At 40.0% G+C, this 16,479-nt stretch overlaps 1 protein-coding gene and 1 pseudogene across 7 annotated transcripts in view; one reads left to right on the forward strand and one right to left on the reverse strand.

Moving 5' to 3' along the window:
* Positions 1–16,479, forward strand: part of TAFA1 (TAFA chemokine like family member 1) — a 545,952-nt gene that overhangs the window by 429,781 nt on the left and 99,692 nt on the right. The gene's annotated exons all lie outside the window — the stretch shown is intronic.
* LOC103788288 (high mobility group protein B3 pseudogene) lies at positions 2,614–3,235 on the reverse strand (annotated as a pseudogene).

Consider the following 16,479-nt stretch of genomic DNA (forward strand, 5'->3'; position numbering starts at 1 on the left):
AGACTCATTCACTCATTCATTCAGCAATTACTTTTGGAGCATTTACTGTGTGCCAGGAATTATCCCAAATACTTAATCTCATAATGCTGAACAAAGACAGCCCCTTGATCTCATGAAAACTATAGTCCAGCAGGAGAAATAGACCATGATCTAATCATACCTAAACATATACAAGTGAACCACCCATTTAGAAGGTAAAGAATTCTGTCCTTGAAGAGGATGCAATAACAAGGAATGTAAAGGAGGTTGGGGAGGTAAGAAGACTTCTGTGAAGACATGACAGGAAACTTGAAATGTAGGTACAGCTCCAGCTAGTGGGTGAGCAGCATTGCAGGCATAGAAGACAGCATGCATAAAAGCCGTAATATTTTGTTGTTGCTGTTGTTGTGTTTTGTTTTGTTTTTGGAGATGGAGTCTCACTCTGTCACCAGGCTGGAGTGCAGTGGCACTATCTCAGCTAACTGCAACTTCTGCCTCCTGGGTTCAAGCGATTCTCCTGCCTCAGTCTCCCGAGTAGCTGGGATTACAGGTGCATGACACTACACCCAGCCAGTTTTTGTATTTTTAGTAGAGACAGGGTTTCACCATGTTGGCCAGAATGATCTCGATCTCTTGACCTCATGACCCTCCCCTCTCTGCCTCCCAAAGTACTGGGATTATAGGTGTGAGCCACTGGCCAAAGCCATTCATTTTGATAAAAAATTTGAGAGAAAGCCATGGTGGTGGAAACCCACAGAACAATGAAATTCTGTGAGACAGAGGCTGATGAGTTAGATAGGGCCAAACAATAAGTAACAATAAGTGGTGTAATAATTAAGCTGTGTGTCTCTGTTACTTAATATACTTCTTAAAACTAAGTCATACTAATCATATATTTAGAGGGGACAATAAAGGGATCTGCAGTGGGTAAGTGTGAAAATGAGTCAACTTAGAATTTTGTGAGTGAGGAGACAACATTGAGAACCCTCTACAGAGACAAAAATCTCCTGTGAAGTGTCTGACAACACATTTCAAAACCTCTATACTAACACTTCAGACAATGCCAAAGCAAAGCAAGCCAAATTGTCTTTTTGATATCACCAGCCTCCATACGTGCTGTTACCCACACAGGGTTGCTGTCACCTGAATGTCTCACTTCACTCTCTGCTCCCAACTGCTCACACTTCTACAACGAGTCCTTGCAACCAAACACACAGAGTAAACAAACAAAATCTTCGGACAGAAATTTTAGATCACTGCTATTTTCAATTCTGCTTACTGTCTTTAGATACTGTGTTAACTAGAAGATACTTTACACAGAGAAGGGCATCTGGATAAAGGGCTTCTCACTTGGGGTTGATTTTAATGTGGTGGATAATTACAGGCTCGTGTCAATTCATTTTTCTGCTGACTGGCACTTATCTTCTTTAACTTCAACTTATTTCTTTATGAATTGACAATGCCATATTCTATGTAGCTCCTTCCCTAACCCCCACAAAAGCCTCTATAACACCAAAGGATGCTTGACCAACTACCCCTGAAATCTGGGGTACTATAGTGTCGAAAAATTCAAATAAAGGTGTTATAAGTCTATTTTTTAAGAAAGAGATGATAGAGAAATGGCTGTTTCTCACAATACCAAGTCCCGCTCCCTTTAAAATCTTCAAGCACATAAGTTTGAGAAACAATGAAATAAAACCACATTTGTACCCATAGAAATTGTCTATTGCCCATAGCAACTCTTATGCAAAAATTATAATAGTAACTATAGGAACTGAGAGTTGCTGAGCACTGACTTTGTGTCAGGTGTCCTACTGAAAATGCTACCAACATTATGATACCTAATCTATAACAATGCATGAGGTAGGTACTATTGTTTTATCCCCATTTTAATGGTAAGGAAACTGGGGCTCAGGATGAGAAGGGGCTTACCCAAGGTCACAAAGCTACCAGGTTGTAGAGTCTAGATTCAACCTCAGCAATCTGATAGTATTACTCACCAAAGTTACTAAGATTGCATTCATTCTCAAACAGACCAATGGAGATGTATTACAGTAATATAGAATCACTGCGGCTGGGAATAGACAGAGGCCTGAATTTCCACCTTAATTCTGCCACTGATTAGTCACATGTCCTTAAATGTATTGTCCTCTTGGAACCACATTCTCTTTATTTGTAAAAAGTAACTGAAAAAAATATAGCATCCGAGTTGAGGGAAATACTAAATAAGAAAATTCATATAAACTACAAATATGTAATCTGATCTCCACGCATATTGTGAGCCCTCAATTGTATTAGCAATAATGTACTCAGAAAATATATTAAATTTGTATTTTCATTAATGAGTACATTTCTAGAGCTTGAGATAAGAAACCATGAGCTGGAACTGCAATTTTGATTGTAATGCCTGTACTTGTGTACCTTTTTCTTATTTGATTACCTCCAACCATAAAACAAGGCTTTCAAGCCTCCAGAAATGTGTGCAGAGAAACCAAAAGAAGCTGGTCATGACATGGAAGTCTGTATCCCATCAGGCATGAAAAGAGAAGACAAGGCGAATGTGACATGCGAATTTTTATTCAGAAGTGAAGATATTGAGGACATCTTTTTTTTTTTGACAGATAAACAGGTTTTTTATTCCTCCTCCTCCTCCTCCGCCTCCTCCTCCTCCTCCTCCTCTTCCTCCTCGTCGTCTTCATCTTCCTCTTCCACATTTTTCCGGGCAACTTTAGCAGGACCCTTTGCACCATCAAACTTTCCCTTCGACTTATAGTCAGCAACATCCTTCTCATACTTCTCCTTCAGCTTTGCCACCTTAGTGATGTAAGGCTGTTTTTCGCTGTCATTTAGGTTATTCCACATCTCACCCAGCTTTTTTGCCACATCTCCAATAGAGATGCCAGGGTTTGTGGATTTGATCTTGGGGCGGAATTCTGAGCAGAACAGGAAGAAGCCAGACGGCGGCCTTTTGGGGGCATTAGGATCCTTCTTCTTCTTGCCTCCCTTAGCTGGTCCATAATCCTTCATTTCCCGATCATAGCGCACTTTATCCGCCTTTGCCATTTCATCAAATTTAGATTTCTCTTTCCCGGACATTGTCTTCCACCTCTCAGAGCATTTCTTGGAAAATTCTGCAAAATTGACAGGGACTTCTGGGTTTTTCTTCTTATGTTCTTCTCTGCACGTCTGCACAAAGAAGGCATAAGCAGACATCTTGCCCTTTGATTTCTTGGGGTCACCTTTAGCCATCCTGACTGTATTGTTTGCTAGTCTTGAGGACATCTTCTAATCCCAGTCCAAGTAAGAGAAGACACTCATTTTCCGAGCTTCTGTTGGTACTCACAGCATCTCTAGAAATTAAATCTCTGTATGCGTGTTGGAATTCAAAAAGGAATTAGGAGTGTGCATTTCATTGAAGATGGGGTGCATTAGGTACATTCAGTTCTAAAATGAACTAGGAGTTCCTTTTTTCCAAGCTCCTGTTGGTATTCATAGCATCTCTGGAAATTAAATCCATCTATGCATGATGGAATTCAAAAAGAAACTAGGAGTGTGCATTTCACCGAAGATGGGATACATTAGATACAGATGGTCCTACCTGTGACTTTTGGTTTTCTCTTAGCCCTCACTCAAAAGCTGCCTTTGTCTTCGCATTATAGAGACTTCCTAGGTTACTTTTTTAATTCTCATGGCTTCAGAGACCCAAATAGTTTCCAAGTCTATGCATCTAGCCTAATCCATTCTTCCAAAGTCTAGGCCATTTTGTTCAGGCAGTTATTAGACATCTCCATTTGGATTTCTCAAAGACACCTCAAGTTTAATGTGCTCAAAATGAAGCAAGCATTTCCCCCAGTCTGCTTACCTGAGCATGGTTTCAGCATTACTCAATATTATTTGCATTTACTCTTTATCCAGGACAGCCTCTTGGAAAACATCTTTGCCTTTCTTCATTCCTCATGGCCCATGTCCATTTTGTCCTCATACCTTCTTAATTCCTTTGCCTAATTTTCTCTCATCTTTTCCTTCTTTCATTCTCCATTTCTATCCAATAACCAAGCTCAAGCCATTGTCACATTTTCACCTTAATTACTGAAGGATCTTCTTTCTTATTGCCTAAAGTCTTTATCATACACAGCCTCCAAAAACAAACCTAAGTCCTCCTGATGTAGGCTACTGTACATCTTGTTCTTCCCCTTTTGGAACATAAATTCCCACTTTAAATTACATTCTAATACTATCTTTACTTCTGTAAAACAGATGCTTTATGAAAGCAAAATTCGTAAAGGTCTTATTCACAGCTGTATTAGCACAATGCCTGATACAGATCCTCAAATAATTCATGCCTTTTGTATTTGAGTAGGACAAGATGAAATCAAAGATGGATTTATATTCCAATTCCAGCTGTACTGTGATCCTAAGTTTGAATTCCCAAATCTGAAAACAGAAATTACAAGAACTTAACTTCACAATGTAATTATGAGAATTATTTAAGAAAATGTATGTAGAGCACTTAGCACAGAATTAGTTCTCAATAACTATTCTAACAATTGAAAGGACTGATATAAGATAAAGATTTGGTGGGCAGTCTCTCAGACTCTACTGTTAAACTGGGTAAATGAAGACAGCACAGGAACAATTCCCAGATTTGCACTTGAGTGTTGTTTATGTGTAACAGGACATTCTTTTGTCCTGAGTATATCAGAGACTCAATTGAACTATCGACACTAAGTTTTCTGTAAAAGAAAATCAGAGACAAGTTGAAGTCCTTGTACTTGGTGGGACCAGTCAAAAGCCAGATGTCTTTAATGTTATAGAGGCTACAATAATCTCTATCAACAAAACTGAATTGGCAATGAACTCTTTTTTTTTTTTTTTTTTTTTTTGAGACAGAATCTCGCTCTGTCACCAGGCTGGAGTGCAGTCGTGGGATCTTGGCTCACTGCAACCTCTGCCTTCCGGGTTCAAGCAATTCTCCTGCCTCAGTTTCCTGAGTAGCTGGGACTACAGGTGCATGCCACCACGCCGAGCTAATTTTTGTATTTTTAGTAGAGAAGGGTTTTCACCATGTTAGCTAGGATGGTGTCAATCTCTTGATATAGTAATCTGCCCACCTCAGCCTCCCAAAGTGCTGGGATTACAGGCGTGAGCCACTGCACCCAGGTGGCAATGAACTCTTTTGAGCTTTTGTGTCATCTGAAATCAGTAAACTTAAGTTTTTATGTTGTTTTACTTTTGAGTTGCTGGTGTTACGTGAAGTGGTAACTTGGGATGGCTATGGACTAAGTTAGTTTTTGCAGCAAAAAAGGACTGTTCTGAAAAAGGCTCATCCATTTCCTCTGTACTTCTATCTAAATAAAACCTCTTCTAGCTTGTTACAAGCAATAGAAGAAAATGTAAATATTTTCCTGGCTGCTATTTACCAGAAACTGAATATAAACAGATTCAACCATAGAACCTTGTCAGATACTACACTTAAGATGTTGGTTTTACAGTACATTGAAGAGCTTTTTCCCCTTCTTTGTGTTCATGTGCTGTGAATTTTTTCTTCCATTTTGATGCAAAAAAAAGAAGGCTTAAAGCAGAAATTTGTTCTATCTGTGACTGTTTCTAATGTTCCAGGAGGGAAAAAACACATATACGATGAATTTACACAGAACTTTTGACCAAAGGTAGAATTATTCAATATACTAAATGATTATTCAGATGGGGAAACACTACAAATGGCTTTGCCAGCCTGCTGACTGACAGATTTTTACTATACATTTCAGAATTAACATCATTTGTCTAAAACTTGTCATTTATGAGGACTTCATTGTGCATTGTCTGTGGCATTCAAGAGAAATATGTCTAATAATATGTCCTGCGTAAACCAACAATGATACATAAAAGGCCCAAGAAAATGCCAAATCAGAAAATTCATTCTGTAAATACTTACCCTCGTTAATACTGAGCATCAGGTAGAGTGACCAATAGGATATGATTTCTGCTTTGATGATTATGAAGCTCTGGGGAGATGACAGGTAAATTGGTGATTGCAAAGTTGTGTGATGTGTGCTGTGATGAAGATGAGCCCAGAGTGCTCTGAGAGCAGAGGTTAAGGTGCAAAATGATTGCAAGTAGGAGGGTGTTCTAGATGGCTTCTCATCAGAACTAACATCCAGACTGGGACTCTAGGTTACTGGGTAAGAGGAAAGGATCAAATGTCCATGGTAGAAACAACAGCATATGCAAAAGCCATCATCAAAAAGGATACGGATAAATCCAAGGAGCTGCAAGAAGTTCAATGTGCCTGAGTAAAGAAGAGTTTGGGATGGGTCTGGAAAGAAGTGAAACTGGAAATCTCATTAGGAATGAACCTATGCAGCCGCCTGGTAGCCATGGTGGACACTGAAACTTCCCAAGAGCAATGGAAGCAGGCACTAACGGGTTTCATGTTAATAAATGACATAGTTAGATTTGTGTTGGATATATCAGTACATAGCTCAGGAATTAAACTGTTTCTAGTATAATTGCTGTTCATTGTACTTAGAACCCAGATTTCTAGCCCATACGGAGAACAAACCCAAGAAATGCCACAAAGGATACAAGTCCATTCTGATTTTTAGGTCAACGCTCTGATATTTAGGGTAACAAAGTTATATAACAGTTTTGCTGGCAAAAACTAGGGTGCAGATTATGGAAAAAGTAGTATCTCCCGTAGGAAATCTTGGCATCTTAGCAACATGACTGTGAATGCATGCTTTTGGTTTTACATCAAGGATCATTATGGCAAAGAGAGTATTCATTTTACTTGTGGAGAAAAAGTAAGAAGGACTGACATTAACATATCTTAACCATGTAAAAAGGAGGCCCTTCATGTCAGGGAAATCGAAGAGTACGATTAATCTCCTGCCAGGCCGCATGTTGGAATCACCTAGGGAGGCTCTTTAAAATAGCAATGCTTTGGCCACACCCCTAGATATTTTTACTTGATTGAGCTGAAGCAGGGCCTGGGCATTTGCGTTTTTAAAACGTTCCGATGAGGGATACTAAAAGATAACCAGAGTTGAGAACCAAAGCTGTAATGGTTAAGAGCATGAGCTGGGAAATAAGACAGAGCGAATTGAAATTCTGGCTCTTGCTGAAAACAAAATTACTTCTGTTCTTTTAATTTCTATTTTATAAACATCCCATAAGGCATTAAAGGTAACATATGGATATTCCCAACACATTTAGATAAAGTGTAATATAGACATGAAAGGAATTCAGTTCTTATCCCCTGCTGTTAGGTTCTTAATCTGTAAGGGAGGCATAGTAATAGTATCTACCTTATATGATCTATGCAAGCTTTAAACATGGTAATAAATAAAAAGATTTATAAATACCTGGCATATAAGTGTCTGATAGATGTAAGCTATTGTTCTTAACTCAGGTAAAGTTAATAGGAGAAACATGATAGAGAGGAGAGAAATCACAAAGCATGTTTCAAAGACACCAATTCGTTTGGCTGAGGCCTCAGGGAGTAATAGGGAAAAAATTTACAAAGTCAAGTTGAAGCCAAATTGCTTTCTTGAGCTCCAGGCTAATGTTGAAATTTGAGCAAGTGTTCATTAATTGGTCATCTAATAATGTAGTCCCCAAGCAGGTGAGACCAGCAGGTGTATATTGTACAAAATAGAATAAATTTAAGGATTGCTCAGAGTCCATTCCAAAACTTGGGTCTGGTTTGAATTTAACCCAAATGTGGAACCAACAGATGTCTCTGTGGAAAATTGTGATTAAATCAGCACAGAGCTTCACAAATGAACACAGAGTCACTGGATACGAATAACCCCTGGCACTCAGGGAGGCAGATTCCTTTCCTGGTGACACCTTGGCTCTTGTTAGCAGATACAGCCAACCCCCCTTCTGTTGTCCAGATTTTGCCCACTTTATTAGAAAACTAAATAGTGCTGAAAACTGTTTCTGTTCTTTCCTTTCTTATTTATAAATATTTTATAAAAGAGCAAATGTAACTTGCATGGATGAATCCCACACAGCAATGTAAACATAAAATGTAACATAGACATGAAAGAAGTAAGATCGGTGAAATGAGGGTAGGAAGTTTAAGCGAAAGCCGGGAGGGAACTGGGAGAAGGTCACAGAAGCCTATAAATATGCCAGCAATGCGTCGCAAATTTGGCCAAAAGCCTTCTAAGGGGCAATGCAAAGAGAGAAACAAGATTGGTTACAAGATTTAGAATGTTCCCAGCTTAATCCAGGCTGTTGCTTAGGAGAGAAACAGCTATTCTTGGCACAATGTTAAGGAGAAATATGTCCAGGTCTAAATAAAGAGAATTTGGTTTAAAACAGTTGTATTAGTCCATTTTCTGTTGCTTAAAACAGAATATCTGCAACTGGTTAATTTATAAAGAAAAAAAATTATTTCTTACAGTTCTGGAGGCTGAGAAGACTAAGGCCAAAGAGCAGTATCTGGTGAGGGCCTTCTTCCTAGTAGTGACTCTGTAAAGTCCCAAGGCAACACTGGTCATCACATGGAAGGGGACGGAATGGGCTAAGTCAGTTCTCTCTTTCTCTTCTTATAAAGCCACCCATTTCATTCTCATGAAAACCCATGAATCCATTAATTCTCAAAGGAATGAATTCATTCATAAAGGCAGAGTCCTTATGACCTAATCACCTCTTAAAGGCCCCATCTCTCAATATTGCCACTTCAGGGTTTAAATTTTAAGATAAATTTTGGAGGGTTTAAATTTTCAAATCATAGCATTCCACCCTTGTTCCCCTGAAACTCTTATCTTTCTCACATACAAATATATTCATTTCAACTCCATAGACCTAAAGCCTTAACTTGTTCTAGTACCAACTCAAAAGTCTATCTACTTTTTGTGAAATCAGAACAAGGCATCTACTTCCAAGACACATGGATGGAGAAACACAGGGTACACATTCCCATTCCAAATGACGAAATGGGCTAGAAGAAAGGAGTAAGGAGTAACAGCCCCCAAGCAAGTCCAAAACTCAAGAGCAGACATTAAGTAATAAGACTCCAGAGTAGCAGTGTGTGGTGGCTCACACTTATAATACCAGCACTTTGGGAGATTGAGGCAGGCAAATTGCTTGAGCCCAAGAGTTTGAGATCAGCTTTGAGATCAGTGGCAAAACCCTGTCTCTACTAAAAATGCAAAAATTCATCTGGTCTGGTGGCTCATGCCTAAAGCCCCAATACTTCGGAGGCTGAGGTGAGATAAGTGCTTGAGCCCAGAGTGGAAGGTTACAATGAGCCAGGATTGTATCACTGCACTCCAGCTCAGGAAACCTTGTCTCCCAAAAAAACAAAAACAAAAAAGATTCCAGAATAACAGTATAATCTCCTCTGGCTCCATGTCTGCATCCTCTGCACACCAGCTGTGGTTGGGCCCCCAAGGCCTTGGGCAGTCCCACCTCTGTAGCTTGGCTGGACTCAGTCTACCCAGCTTGCTTAGGCTGACGTTGCACACTCTTAGCTCTACGGTTATGAGGTCTTGGTGTTAGTAGAACTCCCATGGCTCCATTAGACATTTGTTCTTGTGGGGACTCTATGCAGCACCTTCAACCTACCTTTCCACTCAGCATTGCTCTAGGGGAAGTTCTCTGTGGTGGCTCCACCCCAGTAATAAGTCTCTGCCTTTCCCTCTGGTTGTCTGACATATTCTTTGAAATCTAAGTGAAGGCTGCCATGCTTCCATAGCTCTTGCTTTCTGCAAGCCTGCAGAATTGGCACCACTTTGATGCCACCAAAGCTTATGGCTTGTATCTTCTGGGAAATGGGTTACATCTCAATTGAGGCCACTTGAGCCACAGCTAAGGTGGCCAAAAATTGCTGTATCAGGGTTCTGGGAGCAAAGTGCCAAGGTATCCTTGAGCAGCAAGGCCATGTAGAGAGTGTCAGGCCTGTCCCCTGAAATTATTCTGCCTTCCTAGCCCTCTGGGACTGTGATGGGAGCAGCAGCCTCAAAGATCTGTAAAATGCCTTTGGGATCTTTCTTCCATTGTCTTGTGGAATAACACTTGGCTCCCTTCTATTCAGGCTAATTTCTTTTGCAAACAGTCACTGGGCTATATCCTTGGTTTTTCCCTCCTGAACATGCTTTTTCACTTTTTACATGGCCAGGCTGAGAGTTTTCCAAATCTTTCTACTCTGCTTTCCTTTTAATTACAAATTCTATCTTCAAATTATTCCTTTCCTCTAAAATCTCAGTGTAAGTTGGCAAAAGTAATCATGAAACTTCTATATTTTGCATAGAAATTTCTCCTGCCACATACCTTAGTATATTACTCTTGAGTTTGGCCTTCTACAAAGCTGTATTGTGGTTCTCTAGAGGTACAGAATCAATGGGATATATATATATATATATATATATATATATATATATATATACACACACACACACACACACACACACAGATATACATCTATATATGCATATATATATATATATACACATATATGTATATATAAAGGGGAGTTTAACAAGGAGTATTAACTCACACAATCACAAGACCTCACAACAGGCCATCTGCAGGATGAGGAACTAGAAAGCCAGTTCAAGTCCCAAAGCTGAAGAACTTGGAATTCAATGTTTGAGGGCAGGAAGCATTCTGCATGGGAGAAAGATGTAGGCTGGAAGGCTAGACCAACCTAGTCTTCTCATGTTCTTCTGCCTGCTTTTATTCTGGCTATGATATAAACTGTTCGATTGTGTCCACCCAGATTAAGGGTGTCTCTGCCCTTCCAAGCTCACTGACTCCAATGTTAATCTCCTTTGGCAACACCCTCAAGAAACACCTAAAATCAATACTTTGCATCCTTCAATCCAATCAAGTTGACATTCAATATTAACCATCACAAGTACACCTGTTGTCAAATTGAACACATACACATCTCCTGAGATCATACATAATCTTTGAAAACAATAAGATCATAATTATACTTTTCTTTTAATTATAAATTCTGTCCTGAAATTATTCCTTTCCTCCAAAATGTCAGTGTAAGTGGACAAACTTGAATGCATACGCATCTCCTGAGATCATACATAATCTTCAAATAAAGAATAATAAGATCATAATTATGCCTAACATAATACAACTACCCTTTGTACAACTAGAAATCCCCAACCCAAATGCTACTACATAAAGTTAACAACACTTAAATGCTGATATGAAGTTGATATGGTTAGTCTGTGTCCCCCACTCCAAATCTCATCCCACAATTCCCACATATTGTGGGAGGAACTTGGTGGGAGGTGACTGAGTTATGAGAGTGGGTCTTTCCTGCACTTGTTCTCATGATAGTGAATGAGTCTCACAAGATCTGATAGTTTTAGAAACAGGAGTTTCCCTGCACAAGCTTCCTTCTCTTGTCTACCACCATGTGAAACATGCCTTTTACCTTCCACAATGATTGTGAGGCCTGCCCAGCCACATGGAACTGTGAGTCCATTAAACCTCTTTCTTTTGTAAATTGCCCAGTCTCAGCTATGTCTTTATTAGCAGAGTGAAAATGGACTAATACAGAAGTTAATAAATCACATGATAAAGGAAAAAGGAAACAAACATATTTTCTTAGTACAAGTGTATACACATATAAACATGTCTTTGGCAAAAGGAGGATGAAATATGACAATTACAGCCCTCGTTTCTGCAATTGTTCATGTGGTCATAGCTGGTATTAATAACTACCTTCTACTACACATTCTATATTCCCTTTGCCTTTAGCAAACACCTCAACAGATCATGAATTTTTTTCCTGGTAGAGTGACCCAAAACTTCATTCCTGAAGGGTCTGGGGCATTTGTAGTCCTGCCTGGATTGGGCTGTTGTTGTTTCTCATTGACCTTAGTTACAGGGTATGGCAGTACTAAGACCTCTTGTATTCCACACATGCTCTTTCTTAACTCCATTGTGAAGCAGCAGACTAATTTCATCTTGATAGTCCAGGTCAGTCACCCCAGCCAACTGTGTCTCTCTTCTTAGCCTGTTGACTTTAAGGTAGGAGGAGCCCAAAGTGTCCAGGTGGCATCTTAACTTCTAGTTTAATGGAATCATTGTTGTGTCTCCTGGTGGCAGCATTCCTCCCTCTGTAACTAAATCTGACTAAAGTTCATGGATTTTCTACCTCAGTAAAATTTCTAGGGGTCCAGTGGCATGGGGTCTGTCAAGATTTTCTAAGGTGAAGAATAAGTTGCTGCATTTGGCCACTCCTACAACCAAGAAAGAGGCACAGTGGTTTCTTTCCAAATAGGTCCTTGCCTAGTGGGCCTATTTGGATTTTGGAGGAAATACATCCTTTCATTTGAGTTTGTTACTCTAGCCTATTTATTGAGTGACCTGAAAGACAGCCAGTTTTGAGTGTGGTCCAGAACAGGAGGAGGCTCTGCAACAGGTCCAGGCTGCTGTACAAGCTGCTCTGCCACTTGGGCCATAGGACCCAGCAGATCCAATGGTGCCTGAGGTTTCAGTGACAGATAGGGATGCTGTGTGGAGCCTCTGGCAGACCTCCATAAGTGAATCACAGCAGAGGCCTCTAAGCTTTTCGAGCAAAGCCCTGCCATCTTCTGCAGATAACTACTCCTCTTTTGAGATACAGCTCTTGGCCTATTAATGGGCTTGGTGGAAACTGAACATTTGATATGGGTCATCCAGTCACCATGCAACCTGAACTGCCTATCACAAACTGAGTGTTTTCTGACCCATCTAGCCATAAAGTGGGTCATGCACACCAACATTCCATCATCAAATAGAAGTGGTATACATACATACATACACACACACACACACACACACACACACACACACACACACACATGATTGGGCTCAAGCAGGTCTTGAAGGCACAAGTAAGTTACATCAGGAAGTATCTCAAATGCCCATTGTCTCCACTTCTGCCACCTTGCCTTTTCTCTCCTAGCCTTCACCAAGGGCCCTATGATCAGCTGACAGAGGAAGAGAAGACTAGGGCCTGGTTCACAGATGGTTCTGCACAATACGTAGGCACCATCTGAAAGTGGACAGCTGCAGCACTAGGACATCACTGAAGGACAGCAGTGAAGGGAAATCTTCCCAGTGGGCAGAATTTTGAGCAGTATATCTGGTTGTGTACTTTGTATGGAAGAAGAAATGGCCTGATGTGTGATTATATACTGATACATGGGCTGTAGCCTGGTCTTCCTGTTTTCTAAGCCCTCACCAGAATCCTGCTCCTCCAAATTCTTTCAGCCACTGCCCATTATACAGCTCCAAAGTTTCCTCCACCTTTTCAGGTATTCATGATCACCACCAACCCCCTCCTTTTATCAATTTTTTAAATTAGTCCATTTTCTATTGCTTACAACAGAATGCTTGAAACTGAATAATTTGTAAAGAAAAGGAATTTATTTCTTACAGTTGTGGACAGCCAGGAGCTAGCTGCATCTGGTGAGGGCCTTCTTGCTGGTGGGGACTTGGGCCAGAACCCCAACGTGGCACGGGGTATTACATAGCAAGGGGGCTAAGCTAATATGCTTGTTCAGGTCTCTCTTCTTCTTCTTATAAGGCCATCAGTTCCCCTCCCATGACAACCCATTTATCCATGAAGGGGTTGATTCATTGATAAGGGCAGAGTCCTCATGTGACTCAGTCATCTCTTGAAGGCCCACTTCTCAATACTGTTAATTTTCATCATGGGTTTTGGAAGAGACACTCAAACTATGGCAATACTAATATTCTTATTACATTCCAATACCCTAGTAGAGTATATGACACATAGTGGTGGCTAGTGAGTGAATGAAGGAAAAAAGAAAGAAGACACAGAGTGGCAGGGAGGAAGGTAAGGAGGAGAAATTTGTACTCTAATCTACAAAATTTATGAGATGCTTTGCTAACAATAAGGTAGTATACATAAAATGGCTCAGTGTAGCCATCAGCAGTCAGCTAGTCTGACTGAAACCAGAAATGGATTTTAGTGCCTAGAGAAAATAATAAATATCTCACAGGCAATCTTTATTATAAACTATTTCTCTCCATCAGATAGCTGACAAGGATTGAGGATCAGTAGTTTCATGTTATAGTCCTATACAACTCCATGTTCTTGATTCAGTGGCTTAATGCAATATTTACTTTTCATTCACATAAAAACTGATTTGGGTATAAGCAAACAGCAGGTAGCTCTCCTCCATGCAGTGACTCAGGAAGCCTCAATCCTATTATATATTGTGGCTCTGTCATATGTGACTGCTAAGGGCATCCACATCAAGTGGCAGGGAGCTGAGTAGCCCCATCTGCTTATTAATTACCTTGGCCTGGAAATGACTCAGATTACATACACCCAAGTTCTATTGGTAAGGGGTTCCACCTTACTGCGAGGGGCCTGGAAAATATAGTCCCCAGTAAGACAGGCTTTTCCTGGTAACATCCTTCCTCTATGAAGCACAAGCACAGAGCCCTGGCAAACAGCTACCTTTTTTTTTCACAATGCTTATCTCTGGCCACCAAATATCTGTGCCTACTTTTCCCTAAAAGAGACAGTCCTAAGTTCTATCCTTCAAGAATCTAGCTCACAGTCTAGGATCTCCAGATCATGAATAGTTTTTCTCCATCAGGTCTGTATTAGTTTGTTTTCACACTGCTGATAAAGACATACCCAAGACTGGGCAATTTACAAAAAAAAAAAAAAAAAAAACAACAAGGCTTATTGGACTTATAGTTCCATGTGGCTGGGGAGGCCTCATAATCATGGTGGAAGGTGAAAGGCATGTCTTACATGGCAGCAGACAAGAGGAGAGAGCTTGTGCAGGGAAACTCCTAGTTCTAAAACCATCAGATCTCATGAGGCTCATTCACTATCACAAGAACAGTGCAGGAAAGATCAGCCCCCATAATTCAACCACCTTTCACAAGGTTTCTCCCATGACATTTGGGAATTGTGGGAGTTACATATCAAGATGAGATTTGGGTGAGAACACAGCCAAACTATATCAAGGTCTAAATGGGATTCTTCCTCATAGGCTGGCCTTCCTATGAATCAGAACATTAGTCATCTGTCCCTCACTGCATCCCAAATACAAAACATATAGGTGTTGTGTCAGGAGCAGAATAACTTCAATTTTAAAACTCCCTTTCACAGTAGGGAAGAAAGGAAAAGAAACAGCGATCACCATTTCCTGACAAAGTGAGATCCTGCCAGGCAGGCATTGTAAAGATCCCCATATAGGAGAAGCCCTTGGTTCATTTTCTCCATGGCCTTGGCTCTGCCCCCTGACAGATTTTTCTTTTCATCATCCTCTATGGCCTCATCTGAAGGGAGGGTCAGGTAGTGTGCCCACCGTGGGGCTCCATAGCTCTCACAACCTACTTCTTTATACAAATTTGGGAGTCCAAGAGTTGCTGTAACCTCAAACAGTGAAAGACATATTTTTTAAAAATCTGAGCTAGTTGTCTTTTGGGTAAAATAGTTCTCTCTAGTACTAAGCAAGTCCCCAGTCTTTCTTTCTCCCATAACTTATACCTACCAGTGATCACATCCAATGTTATTCCATAGAGAGTTCTCAAGTCTAGTTTCTTTCCTCTAGCACTCTCGTGTGACAAACATTTTCTCACATACCATGGCCAGGAGAAGTCACATGACCCCACTTAACTGAAGAGGGCCTGGGAATTGTAGCCCTTGGCTGAGCTTTGCAGTAACAATGCTCTACTATGTAAGAAAGTACAAATCTTGGGTGAAGAGCTAATCATTGTGCTATAGCTTCCTAAGCATATTTGGAGGACTATGGATATTCTATATGCATGTAATATAAAATGCTGCTGCTAGACCTTCTTTTACGTACAGTGGATTTCAGGGCCAAGTGTGGTGGCTTATGGCTGTAATCACAGCACTTTGGGAGGCCAAGACAGAGGTATATCGTAAGGCCAGGAGTTTGAGACCAGCCTGGGCAACATAGCAAGACCTTGTCTCTAGAAAAAAAATTTATAAATAAAATAAATAAATACAGTGTATCTGGATTTAAATCCCATCTGCACCATTTATAACTTCTGTAATCTCAAGCACTACTCCATTCCTTCTGATACCACATTTTGTTGTCTACAAAATATTGGTAGATGTACTTACTTCACAGAATTATTTAATTAGATTGCATATTTAACTGATCAATAATGGTCTAGTAATTTAAAAAATATCTAAACAGTTACCTTAAGAATTATAGCCCATATCTGTGTTGTTTCTGTTATAACCCAAAGATAATTAGACAAAACTTAGACATGCTGATATTTACATCTCTAAGACAGTTTATACTTTATAAACTTTGCATTTTGAGCATTTTATTTTCTTTGCTGCAAAACTAGCTGGTTTACGATGACATCTGCTTAGCAGATTATGTATAGTAACTTTGCTATTTCTGCCATTTTTATTTTTGCATTTTAGAAAAGTGATAACAACCACTCCAATTTAGTTGGAAGAAAGCCTTCTGATTGCACAGTGTTTGATCCAAATTTGTGTGGTGGTAGGAT

Source organism: Callithrix jacchus, chromosome 15 (assembly GCF_049354715.1).
Source record: "Callithrix jacchus isolate 240 chromosome 15, calJac240_pri, whole genome shotgun sequence".
Taxonomy (NCBI): Eukaryota; Metazoa; Chordata; class Mammalia; order Primates; family Cebidae; genus Callithrix; species Callithrix jacchus.